A 15,677-nucleotide genomic window follows, 5' to 3' on the forward strand; every position below is an offset into this window, starting at 1 on the left:
TTTATTCCCCCAAGGTGCAGAACCAACCTGCCACTGGTAATGCCAATTGGGAGGGCGATAACTATGTTCAACGAAATTGCTTCGGGTGTTGATATATTCCACCTACGTGAGGATGAGTATAGGTGGACGTTATTTTATAAATTTTTAAAATAGGGTCTGCTTAACTCATCCGGTGTATTTCCATGTACCTATATAATTAATATTTTTGTATGTACATATTTGTTTAATAACATATTATCTATCTCTTTTTCATGTCATGTTGTGAACGTCTTAAACTTATAATTTGTAATGTCCACAATATGTAAAAATAAATAAATTGAAATTGAAATTGAAATTGAAATTAAACTTATGCAATACATGATAATGGATAAGTACCTAAATTGGAAATAAATCTTTTTTCTCCCATTTATTAGTTTCCATCCTTGGCATTCTCAAAAGTGGAGTAAACATAGCAGAGCGACCAGTTTTGAACAAACAGATTGTTGCTTCTGAACAATGTATGTATCTTAATAGCGAAGGGTGGAAGTAGGCTATTAAGATCCGCCATAAATAGAGCACATTTAATTTTATTAGTCATGCGTATTTGTATTTATTGAACTAAGACTACAATTATTTACAGATGGTATTGGTTAGTTTTTAAAAATCAATTAAACCCTGCCTAACTAAACCATAATAGTTTTGGTATATTTTGGACGATACGACAACATTGTACACACTTTTTCATTCATACTTATTTGTTTTCATTGAATTAAGAATAGGTACATATTATTACACGTCATATCGTTCGTTCATTTTTTTTAATTCATTAATAATTATAATAGATAAAAAATATTAGTCTATCTATAAACTATTCAAAATTATGTATGATTTAAGTGAATAATTTTAGGTATTTTATAGATAGACGAGTATTTTGGACTATTATCTGTTATGGCTTGGTTTTCGCAGGGTTAGTTGAATTTTAAAAACTAACGAACTCCATCTGTAAATTGTAATCTTATTTCAATGAAAGCAAATATGTACGTATGACTGACAAAGTTAAGCGTGCACTATTTATGGCGGATCTATACAGCCTATCTCCACCGTTCGCCATATATCATATATAATAATATATCTTAATAACACTCAAGATGTTTAACCCGAATTTCATTTATAAAAAATAAAAGTGTCCAAAAATCAGTTTACCTTTGAATATTTCTATGAAGCATTACATACTCCTCAAACATTTATTGAGATTGACTTCTGCAATTTTTTGTCTGGAGGTCAAGTGGAATCTTTAAAAAAAATGAGTAAGTAATCTGTTAAATGTAGGTGACTGAATGATTATTGATAAGTCCTTTCTAAAAAATGAATTACTTTTTATTTTCAGGCAAAATAACCTGCATAACAGCGGTCCTGACAAAATGCACGTCCTTTGTCATAATACCTCTAGCTAATTACGTATATAATGTCACTCTCACATTTCTACCGAGCAGTTTTATGTTAATCAGCATCGCAGGAAGTATTTTACCGTTAATTTGCTATGGATTGGTGAAAAAGGAACCAACCAAGACTGAAGTAATAGAACAATTAATATTTAATACGAACGAATTGTGTTTACCTATAAATAACCAGAATAATAAGGCTACAAACGATAATACGGATTAATAATTATAAAATATAGTGCCACAAATTGAAGTACATAACTATAACAATAATAGGTACAAATCGGTTTACAGGAAACCAGACGGTAACCGTATCAATTTTCATAGCCGATTTTGGCAAAATTCATTATAGTGCAGGATCCCATAGACTTTTCGTATACATAATATGCGGAACGCATTCTGACAATTGGAATAGGTTTTTGGGGTCACAAAGATATATAATGTCGATGTTGCCAGGCGATATTAGTGGTCATTTTTTTTTTTATTAAGATTTAAATTTTTTTTCTTATAATCCACCAAAAATTGTTCTGAGTTCTTCAATAAAACCAAAACCGAATCATGTATTGATTGAAAATGCAATAATTGTACCATGCAATCGGCATGGTCGTAGAACGGTTCATTCCATTTGAAAAAATAAAAATAGCGGGTAGTGCAATGTGTTCAAAATTATCGATTCTTAGGATCCTCCTTGGCTTAAATTATTTAATTTAGTAATATTTTTGTATAGAATTACCCAGATTGGTTTCTTCACCATATATATGTACATGACATTAGTTTTAGTATAATGGTCAATCTCTCAAAGATTTCTTAAAGAACTTAAATATAAGTATTAATACCGGGAAGAATGGGATGGAGAGGGACTCACATGTATCGGAGTGTGACATTACGGGGTATAATTACAAATAACACATATTATTTTTATTTAACAGCCCTGCGCAGGCTGGATTTATTGACACTAAATTATACAGGCATCGACGGATATTACATTACAGATTACATTGTAGATTACAACAGAGAAGACACGTTATTATTACTGGCCATTGCCGCAATACTTTTAATTTATTCGAAGCAAACACTGAGGCGGGTTAATATATGTAGGCATATTGCCGGGATCAACACCGAAACACTTTATTGGACACGTGATTTGTTTTAAGGGTGGTTACATGAATTATTATTAACACAATAATGGGAAAAGAGATTCACTGATTCACAACATCGAGAAAAGCGCGGTGTTTTCGCGTTGAGGAACACCGCCCGGCTATGCCGAGCGCGTAGCCCGTGGCACGCGGTACTTCCTGCTTTCGCCGGACAATCTGCACTGTCCCCTTTATCTGCCACGAACCTATGGGTGGTGAGACAGCGGGGAAGGGCAAACAGATGAAACAAATTACGGTAAATTTTCCCTAAATTATCCCGGTAAAAAATTCTCCCGGCAAGTTACCATTTCCTAGTAGCCGGGCTCAGGTACTTGCCCTGTTCGCCGCTGTCGAAATGCGTCGTGATAATATTATTTCGTAAATCAGGGGAGATGAACCATTATTCATGGCTGTTTGACATCGATGTTAAATTCCTGATACGGCATTCGAGGCATTTTTTTTATGGAGAGGGTTGTATTCGGTAATAGTATTTATATTGTTTAAGGGCTTCAGCACAAGTTTATTTATGGAAAAGCTAATCTGATCCACTATTTGAGCCTATTGATTTCCTAGAACTTGGCTATGAGTTACGAGAAAATAATTTGTAGCCAAGACAAATGACGAATGAACCTCTACTAAATTATTTAGTTAAACCATGCAAATGTAATTCTAACTGCCGTATATTATCATGTAGTTATAAGAAATCGGCTTTGACATCTATATCATTGTGCAAATCTGTAAGTAGTGTTTGTAAAAACTGTGATCATGATACTTAAAGCAGTTTGAACACTGACTTGTTTCTTTTTTTAATAAAGTGCACTTAGTGTTGTTAGTGGTTATCGTTATTTCATTTAGTCACCTACCTATATATTGTGCAACCTAAACTGTTTCTGGATTGACCATTATACTAAAACTAATGTCATATGCATATATATGGTAAAGAAACCAATCTGTGTGATTCTATACAAAAATATTACTAAATAAAATAATTTAAGCCAAGGAGGATCCTAAGAATCGATTATTTTGAACATATTGCACTACCCGCTATTTTTATTTTTTCAAATGGGACGAGCCGTTCTATGACCATGCCGATGGCATGGCATAATTATTGCATTTTCAATCAATCCCTGATTCGATCTTGGTTTTATTGAAGAACACAGAACAATTCGTGGGTCGGGATGTGAAGTCAGATAAGTCACAAAATATCATTTTGAGATATAGCAAAAACAAAGTTCAAAAAATTCCCCACATTCCCCTAATTACAGTTATGTTTTTTTATGAGTAACAAATCAAAGTACATGTAATTGGCTTTCAATTATATGTCCTAGAAGTATTCTAACTATTTTGTTTCATTAAAACTTAATTGGTTTAAAAAAAAAAGGGAATTGACTTAACTGGATTTGCACAAAAAATGATTGACTTACCTTACTACGCATAAAGTAATATTGTTATTTTGTCATGTAAATTCGACTAATATTAGCAATAAAACACACGTTTTATACATAAATCTTATTGGTTTATTGAACAAAATATTATATAAATTTAAAAGTAGCATTTTTATAACTTTTTTTACACTAATGTTATTTAAGTAATGAAAAGGCACACAAACCTGAATATTATAAAGTTTAATCGTTATCATTAAACTTCGGTATGAATTTCTTCAATGGTATCAGGTTGAATATCGCTGACTATCTCAGATGTCTCAAGTGACTCATAAAATTCTCTATGATACGGTGAAATGTATGGAAGTAAGTCTATCAAATCGTTCGTCTTGTCTCGTCTTATACCTATATGAAATTTGTTAAAATGCAGTCTTTTCGTCGAGAGTTCTTTTAAATTTCACTATTCCCGGTTCGTGTTAAGTTTGTTGAATTGAAGCCACTTAACATCTCTCCAAACAAACTTATTCCCATCTGTGTCTATTTTTTTGAGTGGCAATGGTCCTTTTAATCGATCAGAGTAATTAAAATTTTGTAATTGCACGAGTCATTTCAGTGACTTTAAAAGGATTTTTCTTTGCAGCCTCACACATTGATTTGGCCCAATCATGTGGATGTTCGATCGTTCCACCAAATGTTTTTTTTTTCTTCTCAATTATGCGATGGTCACTATCGCACTCCATATGTGTGTGGCCAGGGACTAAAAAGTGTGATCAATTTTGTTTAAAGTCTCAGAATGTTTTACTGCTATCATGCACATTACAGCTACGTGGCTATTTTTGTTTTGACACGCACATCTATCAAATACATGATCACATGCTTAATATTATCATGTATCCCCTTGGTTAAGTATTTGAACAGGCATGAAGCGATATCGTTAGCTTCTCTATTAGCAAGAGTCTCATGGCATACATAGCAATATCCCATGTTATTATCACAATCATGCACTGTCAAATGCCGTTTGTAAAAGGCCAGGGAACTTTGCTGCATGTCAAATGTTACAATTTGGCAAGAAGAATTTTGCAAGTACTTTTTATCACAACTTTTAGCTGAATATGCAAAATCAGCTTCGTTATGATGCTCTTTCAATTCCTCACGATTTTTATTTCTTTCTTCATCGTTGGTGGAATTCTTAATTAAGTTAAGTTTATCGCATTTTTGGCAAATAGATATCCTTATTTGGCCGTTTGAATGTTAAGTTCATGCCAGGGAATATTTCTGCGTATAAACGAATATTGATGGGATTAGAGTTAATACTCTTCAAATATTGAGAATACATCACAGTTATTGTCATATGTGGCGGTAAGTATTTTCTGACAGTTCCTTCTAGAGTAATGACTCTCATAATGATGGAATTGAGAGTATAATATGTGTCTTAGCTATTTGCCTATCTTCTTCGCTATCTTTTAGAGATATTTTTCCTCTTGCATCTTCTTGAATAAGTATACCGGAAGTAGTCGCATTTTTTTCTCCAAAACAAAAAAATTGTGACTTTCACTTAATGTTTTTAGTGTACAACCTTTACAAATTGGTTTCCGTTCCGTTGATCAGTAGCAGAGCATAGACAAATCGGACGATTTATTGTCCTCGGACTTTTGGCTCGCCAATAGAGCGCTAGCTTATAATGTATTTCAATGGCGGCTCGCTGACGGTGAGGCTGGAATCTCTCAGTTTCAAAACGGTCGGAAAGAGACGCGAAATGCTAGTCGCGTGGTCTCTCAAGTTTCCAGTCACCGTAAACAGTGGTACCAATATCCGTAAATTCGGTGAAAAATCATATTTTTTAGCAAAATTGGTAGCACTGCGTAACAAGCGTCATGCTATAAAAACCATAACAACCCAAGACGTCAAAAGTACAAGATGAGCAAAATTGACATAACCTAATTGTATTCGAGTAAAGGACAGCATGCATATGAAGGGGTGGACAAGTTCTCGTATTTCGGATACAGCCTAAATACCCAAAATAAGACAGCAGAAGAGATAAAAATCCGCCTTATCTCCGGGAATAATTTTTGTTCATACCGTCCAACCACCGTAGTCTGAGTCTACAAGACGACCTCCGACCGTCCAGTCTGGAATCCAGGATTTTCCTAGATCTATCTAACCAGGCTAAACTTTCAAAATACTGTTAAAAACGTTTCAGGTTATACATTTTTTCGCAAGGTTTGGTGAATTAATGTGGGACCTTGCGGTTCTGGGTGTTGGGAATCATTGCTATAAATATAAAGGCACATGCCTAAATCCACACTTTTCATTAATTATAAAAATATCTGATAATAATACAGATAACAATCAATTTTGACACAATATTATAACAGTGACACAAGTCCAAATACATACATATACCGTAGTGATAAAAACTGCTTATACTTACATTGGCTAAATAGAGTTCAAATCCATTAATTAATACACATTTTATAATAAGGATTCTATTTAGGGATAATCATTAAAAAATGAGCTAAAGTGATAAATAAATTTTACTCTTTTTTTTAATTTTATTATTGTGTTAATTAAAGTACTATTAAAACTGCAATTTGGCTATGAAAATTAATTAAAACATTAAAAATAAAATATTATGTTTTTAAATTTGGTATTTACCCGAATCTCTAGTTTTCACAGTTAAAAAAATCGTACATAGTAACCTACGTCTGTAGACGAACTTTAAACTAACTGACCATCACAAGACTCGAGACTTTTCTTTCGTGATGTCGCTGGATAATGATGAGGTTTGTTCAGGCTTTCCCAGGATAGAAAGATATGGTACAATTTGGTCGCCAACCTTCGACAGACGATGGTAGTGAGAGACGAAAAGATAGATAAATAAAATAATTCTAAGTTTATGTATAAGTATATGATTTTTGATGGGTGCATCTATAGATACATCGTGCATAGTAACCAAAATGCTTGTCCTAGCTGTTTTTTTATATATTGTGTTGTAAATAAAATATTATATGACATTCAATGAAACTGTTGTTCTTTATTCAATAATATCTCATAAAAATAAAAACTGTTCAATAATATTATGTGTCCAGGACAATATAGTAACCAATCTTCACAACTAAGACAAGTCCATCTGTAGTAGGTATATAATATAATTCGTCGTATACCCGAATTAGTGATTTACCTTTTTATATGAACATTTTCCCACAATGTGAGTTTATTATATATACATAATAAAAATATCAGTGGCGAAGAGGCGAAGAGTGGAGGTAGGCTATTAAGATCCGACATAAATAGTGCATACTAAACTTTGTCAGTCATACGTATTTGTTTTTATTGAACTAAGTCTCCGATTTGCAGATAGTATTGGTTAGCTTAAAAAAAGTAATTAAACCATGCCTAAACCAAAATATAATAGAGTATGTGTGCTGTGCTATGGGTTATCAGAAAATAATAATGCACACTTTTTCAGTCATATTTATTTGTTTCGTTAAATTAATAATACATATTACAGATGGAGTTGGTTAGTTTTTTTTTAAATTTATAAGCCCTATCTAAAACAAACCCTAAGATATAGAAAACATTGAAAACAATGAACATAAATACGTTTGATTGACAAAGTTTAGTGTGCACTATTCACGTCGAATCTTAAAGCTATACTTCAGCTGGGGCACGGTCTAAAACGATCATGACTACGCGACGCGAAGATTGTGCAAACAACGCGTGCAGAACAAAACATAATTTGTCATAAAAATTCAACATGCGTCCATTTAATGTTCTGTTTATTGTTCTATTAGTAACAATAATAATATATTCATTGACATGTTTTCTTTTTCAAGTAAATGGGTAACGTTTTTTAGTCATCTTTACACGATTTAAGAATTAATACCCCCGTCACCATCACGAAACAAATTGACGCGTTCACAGCTCGACTTTCGCTCTCCGATTGCCAGCGAGTCCAAAATTTCGTCGCCCCTATAGTTGAAAATTATTTGCTGTTTCACTGAAGTATGCTCTTAACAGCCTACCTCTACCCTTCGCCATTGATATATATATATATCTAGATAGTGTACCGACTTATATTTGTATAATATTTTCAGATAGGTACATTATGTGTATAAATATTACTTTCTAATGTAAGAAAAATAATATATGCACAGAATAGAAAAGAAACGCCAAGACTAGGAAAATAATTTTTGTTTTCATTAAAAAAAACCCTCTAACAACACATCAAAAATACAGATAAAATCAGCAGAAAAGACTAATAAGATATACATTCAAACGTCAATCATCATACACCAAGACTTTGAAGTCAGTTTTGATTTATGACTTTATGAATATCAGGCCCTACAATGCAACAAATACAACACCCGCAGAGTGTCCTCAACCATTACCAATATTTAATGCATATTATTATAGAAACGAAAATATTGAAAATTACATATTCTTTAAGTTTATTCCATATTATCTTCCCACTCTAGAATTATATTTTCCTACAGCTACAACACCCAGAAAGTAATCTACTTCCCTTAATTTACACGACGGCTATCGAGGGTAGTTTATCATTTATGTTTGTATTGAGGTATTACAATTGTTAAAATAAGTTAGCCGTCTAAACAGTCAAAACTGTCTATCTCGCTCTAAAAATTAGCACAGCCAAGAGAGGTGCTGTTCAAACACATTACTTATTATATCAATTACAACTAACTTAATATTGTAAAAATTATAATAGGTGCCTTAATACAAAAATAAGAAAAACTACACTCGATAGCCGCCGATCGTGTCCGGAAACTTGTACGTATGCAGTTCGCCGTATCACACTTAATCGTGAAAATGTTGTATCGGAAAGATATTGTCGTATATTAAAGACCGTCCAACCTCTTTGGGTCGTATAGCACTGAGATAAAATTCATGTCTAAATAATAAATCAGGGTTCTTGTCGGTTTACACTTTACAGGAAGCCAGCAGCAAACAAATTTTGAAAATAGCCGATAAACTGGTTAGGTTAGGTTTTCATTCTTGAATTCATGATTTTTTTCTAAATCAGCTATGAAAATTGAATTAATGTTCATATTGAATCTAATAAAATTGGAGACCGTATGGTATACGGTCATCTCTTTCCGATAAGAAAGCTCACGGCGAACTGCGCTACGGTGAAATGTTTTAAGTACAATTTACATGTAGGTAATCGCCGCCGATAGCAGTCTTGTAATATAATAGATGCGCATAAGTAGGTAACAATATATAGCATTAAATCAATACTATACGTTAGCGAGCAAATTTTTAACAGAAAAATCAACAATACGTAGTTGGCGGCGATATTAATCAACAGTTCTAAAGCCAGGTACTCATTTGCGAGTCATAACTGTAACCGTTCCAGATACTGTAAACAACTGTAGATGTGAATTCATTATTTATTAGGCTTTCGAAATAATTATTTGGCGTCCATACTAGTTACTGTATCAGCTGTAATGGTCACAGTAATGGCTCGTTAATGAGTACCCAGCTTTACATTATAATATTCTTTTTGCAATCTTTATTGATACGATACCATACCGTACCCAAACGTCTTCTGGAATAGAATACTTCGCAAACCCGGAAATTTTAACGGAACACTTAGCTAATTTTTTCGGTTTGGGTAATTCCTACTAGTAAAAATTAAAACAAAAATGTTTTTAATACACATTATTTATTTAGTAATTATTTTTTAAATATAAACATAAAAATATGAATAAATAAAGTACTTAATGACTTTTGATGATTTTGAGTCCTTGATATCTTGATATCAGGCACAATATTGGTAAATTGCATTCTAATATCTGGTGTGGCGTCGAGCCTATTCCTACACTTTGACTTCGTTGCAGCATAAAAAGAAAATCCCGCTTCGCATAAATAAGTTGTAGAAAACGAAAGAAAAACAATAATATATTGTTTTCAAAAATTTGGGTACTTTTCTGACAAACTCGCCAAGAAAACATTTAAAGGCTGATATATGCATATGAATACAGCTTCCCCAGGATAGGAAATTGTACTATAATTATGTAGCCATCCTTCGACTGAAGACAGTAATAAGAGGACAATAAATAAATTCCAATTTGTATATGATTTTAACAAAATGTATCTTCTAGCTATGGTTTTATATATTGTGTTGTAAATAGAATATACGACATTCAACGAAACTTGTGTTCCTTATTCAATACTATCTCATATATCTCATAATATTTAAGCCATAAGTAGTTTCTATAAGTGTACACAGTGGACAAACGAAGCGCCTAGTTCCAAAACCCCCTAAAATGATTTTACCTAGTTTTGAGAAAACTGAGAAAAACTCATATATATTAAAACTGTAAACTTCATGTATTTATTATTTGATTCATACGTTCTTAAGAGTATTTTGTTTAATATCTTTTACTCAATTTTAGCATATAATACGAGAATAAATTAAAAATCAAATGATTTTTTTTTTAGGGGACTTTGAAACTTACCTATCATTTTAGAGCGTTCTGAAACTCACATATTATAGCAATGCATGAAGAAATCGCCAAAGGCGTCTCGTTGTCATTTTTATTGGAGGAAAAATAAATGTGGTTGTTATTAATATGTTTACAACATATTATAACATACACATCATTTAAAAATACCTCAGATATCTCGGAATCTGTAACCACTGGATTCGCGCCAGCGCGATTAAGGGGTGACATGCTCAGCGTAGGTCAAAATGGAGCTTTTATTCTATTTTCAAAGCATGATCCTGGGCATTCCTTAAACGTTGTAGACAATCTATTTATATAATTTTGAAGCCTTATTATCCTTTATATTTATTTTAAACATTTGATGACTGCATAAAGTATCTTTGTTACATAAAATAGTATTCTTTTAAGCCTCTCGCTCTAATGTTTTATATAATAATTATATAAATATATTAAAATTTATGTCGACATTATTATAGTGAAATATTTACAATAAAAAATTATATTGATAATCTCTGTGATCCCAAATTTGACAAGAATTAGGCATTTAAGATTAACACATTTGATGATAATTCTAAAGATACGAATTATAAGCTATGTCTTTGACCATTCAAGTGTAATAAACATCCTACGAATAATGATTGCTTTATAATAATTATTGACCTAAGAATAAGGTAGTGTTTTTTTGAAATACGCCATTTCTTTTGGCATTCCCCAGTGGTTAAGCTACAACATACGGCCGTAGCCATAAATTGACAAACTTTTTTAATTAATTAATTTAATTAATAAACAAATTTTTTATCGTAAATATTTCACTATAATAACGTCAACATAAATTATACTGATGGTTTTATAAATGCGTTTAAAAATTAATAAATGTAAAAAATCTTAACACCACTGGACATTTATGTACTGAAATATGACTATATTCTAAAACATTAGAGCGAGAGGTTTAAAAGAATACTATTTTATGTAATACAAATACTTTATGCAGTCGTCAAATGTTTAAAATAAATATTAAGGATAATACGGCTTCAAAATTATATAAATAGATTATCTACAACGTTTAAGGAATGTCCAGGATCATGCTTTGAAAATAGAATAAAAGCTCCATTTTGACCCACGCTGAGCACGCCCGCCCTTAACGTATTTATCCATTTCATCATCATCAGAGTCGCGACAACCCGGTGTGGGTCCTGGCCTCCTCCAACAGCTCCCTCCACCTGTCCCTATCCAGTGTGGCCGCTTTCCAAGTTGGTACCTCCAGAATACGGCAGTCACTGGCAGCTCCATCCAACCAGCGAATCTTTGGCCTCCCTCGACTTCTACGTCCTATTGGATTGCTGGAAATCACTCTCTTTGCCGGTTCATTGTCATTCATATGGTACACATGACCTAGCCATCGCAGTCTCCCAATCTTAATCGCTGCAATCTTCGTACAGCCCGTAGAGCTCAGCATTATATCTTCTCCTCCAATTGGTACCGTCCCTGATCGGTCCATATATACGGCGGAGAATTATTCTTTCAAAGATGTTCAGGGTTCGTTCATTTTGCAGAGTTAATGTCCAGGTTTCCGATGCGTAGGTGAGCACTGGCTTTACAAGTGTCTTGTAAAGAGTGCTTTTAGTTCGGCGAGATAGTATGCAGGACTTAAAATGTCTTAACAGGCCAAAGTATCATTTATTCGCAGACATGACTCTCTTGTTGATTTCTTCTGTAATATCATTATGTCGAGTTACAAGAGATCCAAGGTATATGAAACTGTCGGCCGTATCAAACTTGTATGCACCAATATCTAACTTTGGTGCGACATTTATCCATTTCAGGGGTATTTAAAAAGCACACCTGACCATTGTAGCGGATTTTGAAATTTACCCTAATTTTTGATCATACATTTTGACGGTTTTTTTCGTTTTTTGGGGCTTTTTAAAGCTCAATCTTTGGCCATCATATAGGTAACAAAAATATCTATCTAAATACATATTATCTAACTCAAAATTGTCTAAAAACCGTTTCAGAGGGATTTGAAGCTAGGTGTTTACAAAATACCCTGTCCTATATAATAACAGGCTGTTCAAATGTTATCGCAAAATGTTTCAGTTTGACAGTGTTTGTGATTTCAACTGCGACAATGATCACTAAATCAGTTGTTGCAAACCGAGACTCATGAACTATAGTAGCTCGCGTACGATTTGTCTCAGTTAGCCATATTTGTATGATGATCTTCAGACGATTTTAGTAAAACACCGAATAATTTACATAGTCTTTTTACAAACATACACAATATAATTCTCTACGTCAAAGAATTCGCCTGTGGCGCATTTTTTTTCGGCTTTGATTAACATGATAATAATATTATACAATTATATCTTATTTTTTAATTTCTAATGTATTAATCTGTGCTGTGGTGTTGTGTATTAACAATATTTTTCCTTTTAAAACATATCATTAAAAATCATTTTCTATTAACTAAATTCAAGGTTAGTAGCAGATTCGCAATTCGAAGTGAGTTGCCTTGATGCTTTACTAAACTTGATTCTCGAGCAGTGCTCGAAATAGAAAATCTTACGAACCGGAGCGCTGAATAATCATTCTAAAATATGAAAGTGGGTTAAATATTTTTCGGATATTATAAGGGCGATATGCCTAGTAATCAGGGTTTCATTTATGCTTGAAGGAGCCCTCAGTTAATACACATTACCCCCCCCCAGCAATACAACATTAAAATATAGTTTTTTTTTAAATGTACCTACTCATTTTTTGCAAAATCACTTATTTTTCATCAATTTTCTTAGAATTGGGCTCTTATCTTCAAAATTCTAGAAGCTCGTATATTTTTGTATTCCTTCGCTGCAAGGTTCTTTTGTGATTTCACATTATTTTTCGGGCTCTGCAGACCTACTAATTTTGGGTCCCGGACCTGTAGCCCTTTTTGTAAATTCAGCCCTGCTTGTAAGGGTAAATAATTACAAATTTGGAGCACATCTGAAATCCGAACAGCCTATATTATATTATAGACCTTGTAGGACTAATCGTTAATAAATAACATAACATATTCTCACGAATCAGTTCTTACAACTTTTAAAACTATATACTCGTACCTACATGCAATATTATCTCAATAACATGAAACGGAACGCAATTTTCAAAGAATCCACGAGCCGGAACGGTATCTTTTAGAATTTCACGAACAGGAACGGCGCTCCGGCGCGTTCCGGTCTATTTCGAGCCCTGTTCTCGAGTATTAAGGCCATACCTTAGTTGAGACACGGTCTAAAAAGATCGTCGCTAGGCGATGCGCGGATTGCGGGTCGCGGGTGCAAATGAGGCATGTCAAACCAATTATAATTTGTCTTATAAATCCAACATGTATCCATTTAATGTTCTGTTTATTGTTTTATCAGTAACAATAATAATATATTCATTGACATGTTTTCTTTTTAAAGTAAATGGGTAACGTTTTAAGTCATCTTTACACGATTTAAGAATTATTACGGCCGTCGCCATCACGAAGCAAAATTACGTGTTTCCAGCTCTATATTCTCTCTCCGAATGGGAGCGAGTGCAAAATTTCGTCGCGCCTATGGTTGAAAATTATTTGCCGTTTCACTGATGAATCACCTTAAATAAAATGTTATTACATATGGGTACATACGCCTGTATCATAATATGAATTAAAGTTTGCTACGTAAACAAAACCCAAAATTAAATATACTCGTAGGTTATATTTGAGAAAATTGAGGCATCTTTATATTTGTTGGGTGTTATGACCTGGCGTCAAAATATTGGTTCATAGTGAATGGCTTAATTTCTACCATTACTACTTTACACTATTACAGTTAAATTCAAAGTTATTTGCCGACTGATAAAATGGCGTTCGATTAATATCACACTTAAGTTGTCACATATAAAATGATAAGTATTATGTTATATTAATAAACAGCATCAAAAACCTTAAACGTTTCTTCCTCAAAACTATAATTTATCACTTATATCTCTATTGAAAATAACTATAACCTACACATTAACTGGTTTTGAAATGAACTATGCTGCAGCTGTGGATACTTAAACTTTAAATTAGTGTTAATTAGGCTGAAAAACATTCTCTAATGATTGACGTGTCTCTTTTCCGGCAGGTCTCTAGCAGAAACAAATGAATAATAAATTTCGTATTGCATTGATATAATTTGTTTCCGCAACTACGTAATGATTTAATCAATCATTGTGATAGTTAGGGCTTCCAATTAACCGGAAAACTCAGATGACGGTTTCTTTGAACTTACCGATTACCGGTTAGACATTGAAGTCGAAAGATTTTTTTATGTTTTGCATGTTTTTAATATTTTTAATATAAATAACAATTAAAATAACATAAATTTATATCTACAGGAACATATGTTTATTAGTTTAATATTAAATAAGTAGATATTTTTGTAATAAGGGAAGGGAATAGAATGGAAAATATAGTATGTACAGATTTAGTTTTCGGCCGTGCGAGCATATTGCTGTCGGCCGGAGGTATTTTTTCCAGTGATTGAAACATATATGTCATTTTTCTGGAACCGAAATAATCCCGAAGTCTGCAAACTCTCTTTTGAAAGAGTTCAGGTTGGCTAGGCACATCCACATTGGTAATCTTGTGTCGGCAAATAACATTTAATGTCATGTATTAATTAATTCATTAATTGCAAACGTAACTTGACACGATCATTCCAATTATGTTTCATCCCATTTCGATATGATATATTATGAATACTCGAATCACATGTCTCTAGTGCCCAGTCACCATATGTAAACAAACAAATCAGTCTAAAAAAGTTGTTTCATTAAGCATAAAATCACCATAATCAATAACCACCTTATTATCTATTTTAAGACAATTAATTATCTACTCAGTTTTAGGTCGGTTTTCAAAAATCAATAATAATAACCATGTGCCAATAAGTAATTTAAAGTGTAAAATAATTTAAGTGGTAACCTCTGAATTTTTAGAATTTAATGAGAAAATCATTATAAATTTTAATATTACCTGGTTTTCTGATATTGTAAAAACTTGCGGTTAAACCTTATTATTTAGTTGAAGACAATTTTTTATCTACTCAATTTTAAGATGAGTTGTCAACCATCAATAATAATAATCATGTGTACATAATTAATTTAAAGCGTAAAATAATGTAATGAGTAAATTGAATACTAATATTACCCGGTTTTCTGATATTGAAAAAACTTAACCGGGTTCATTTTAATCTCGGTTTGGAAGCCCTGTCTACT

Source organism: Rhyacophila brunnea, unplaced genomic scaffold (assembly GCF_057557595.1).
Source record: "Rhyacophila brunnea isolate RB1 unplaced genomic scaffold, BYU_Rbru_1.0 scaffold_18, whole genome shotgun sequence".
NCBI classification, from domain to species: domain Eukaryota; kingdom Metazoa; phylum Arthropoda; class Insecta; order Trichoptera; family Rhyacophilidae; genus Rhyacophila; species Rhyacophila brunnea.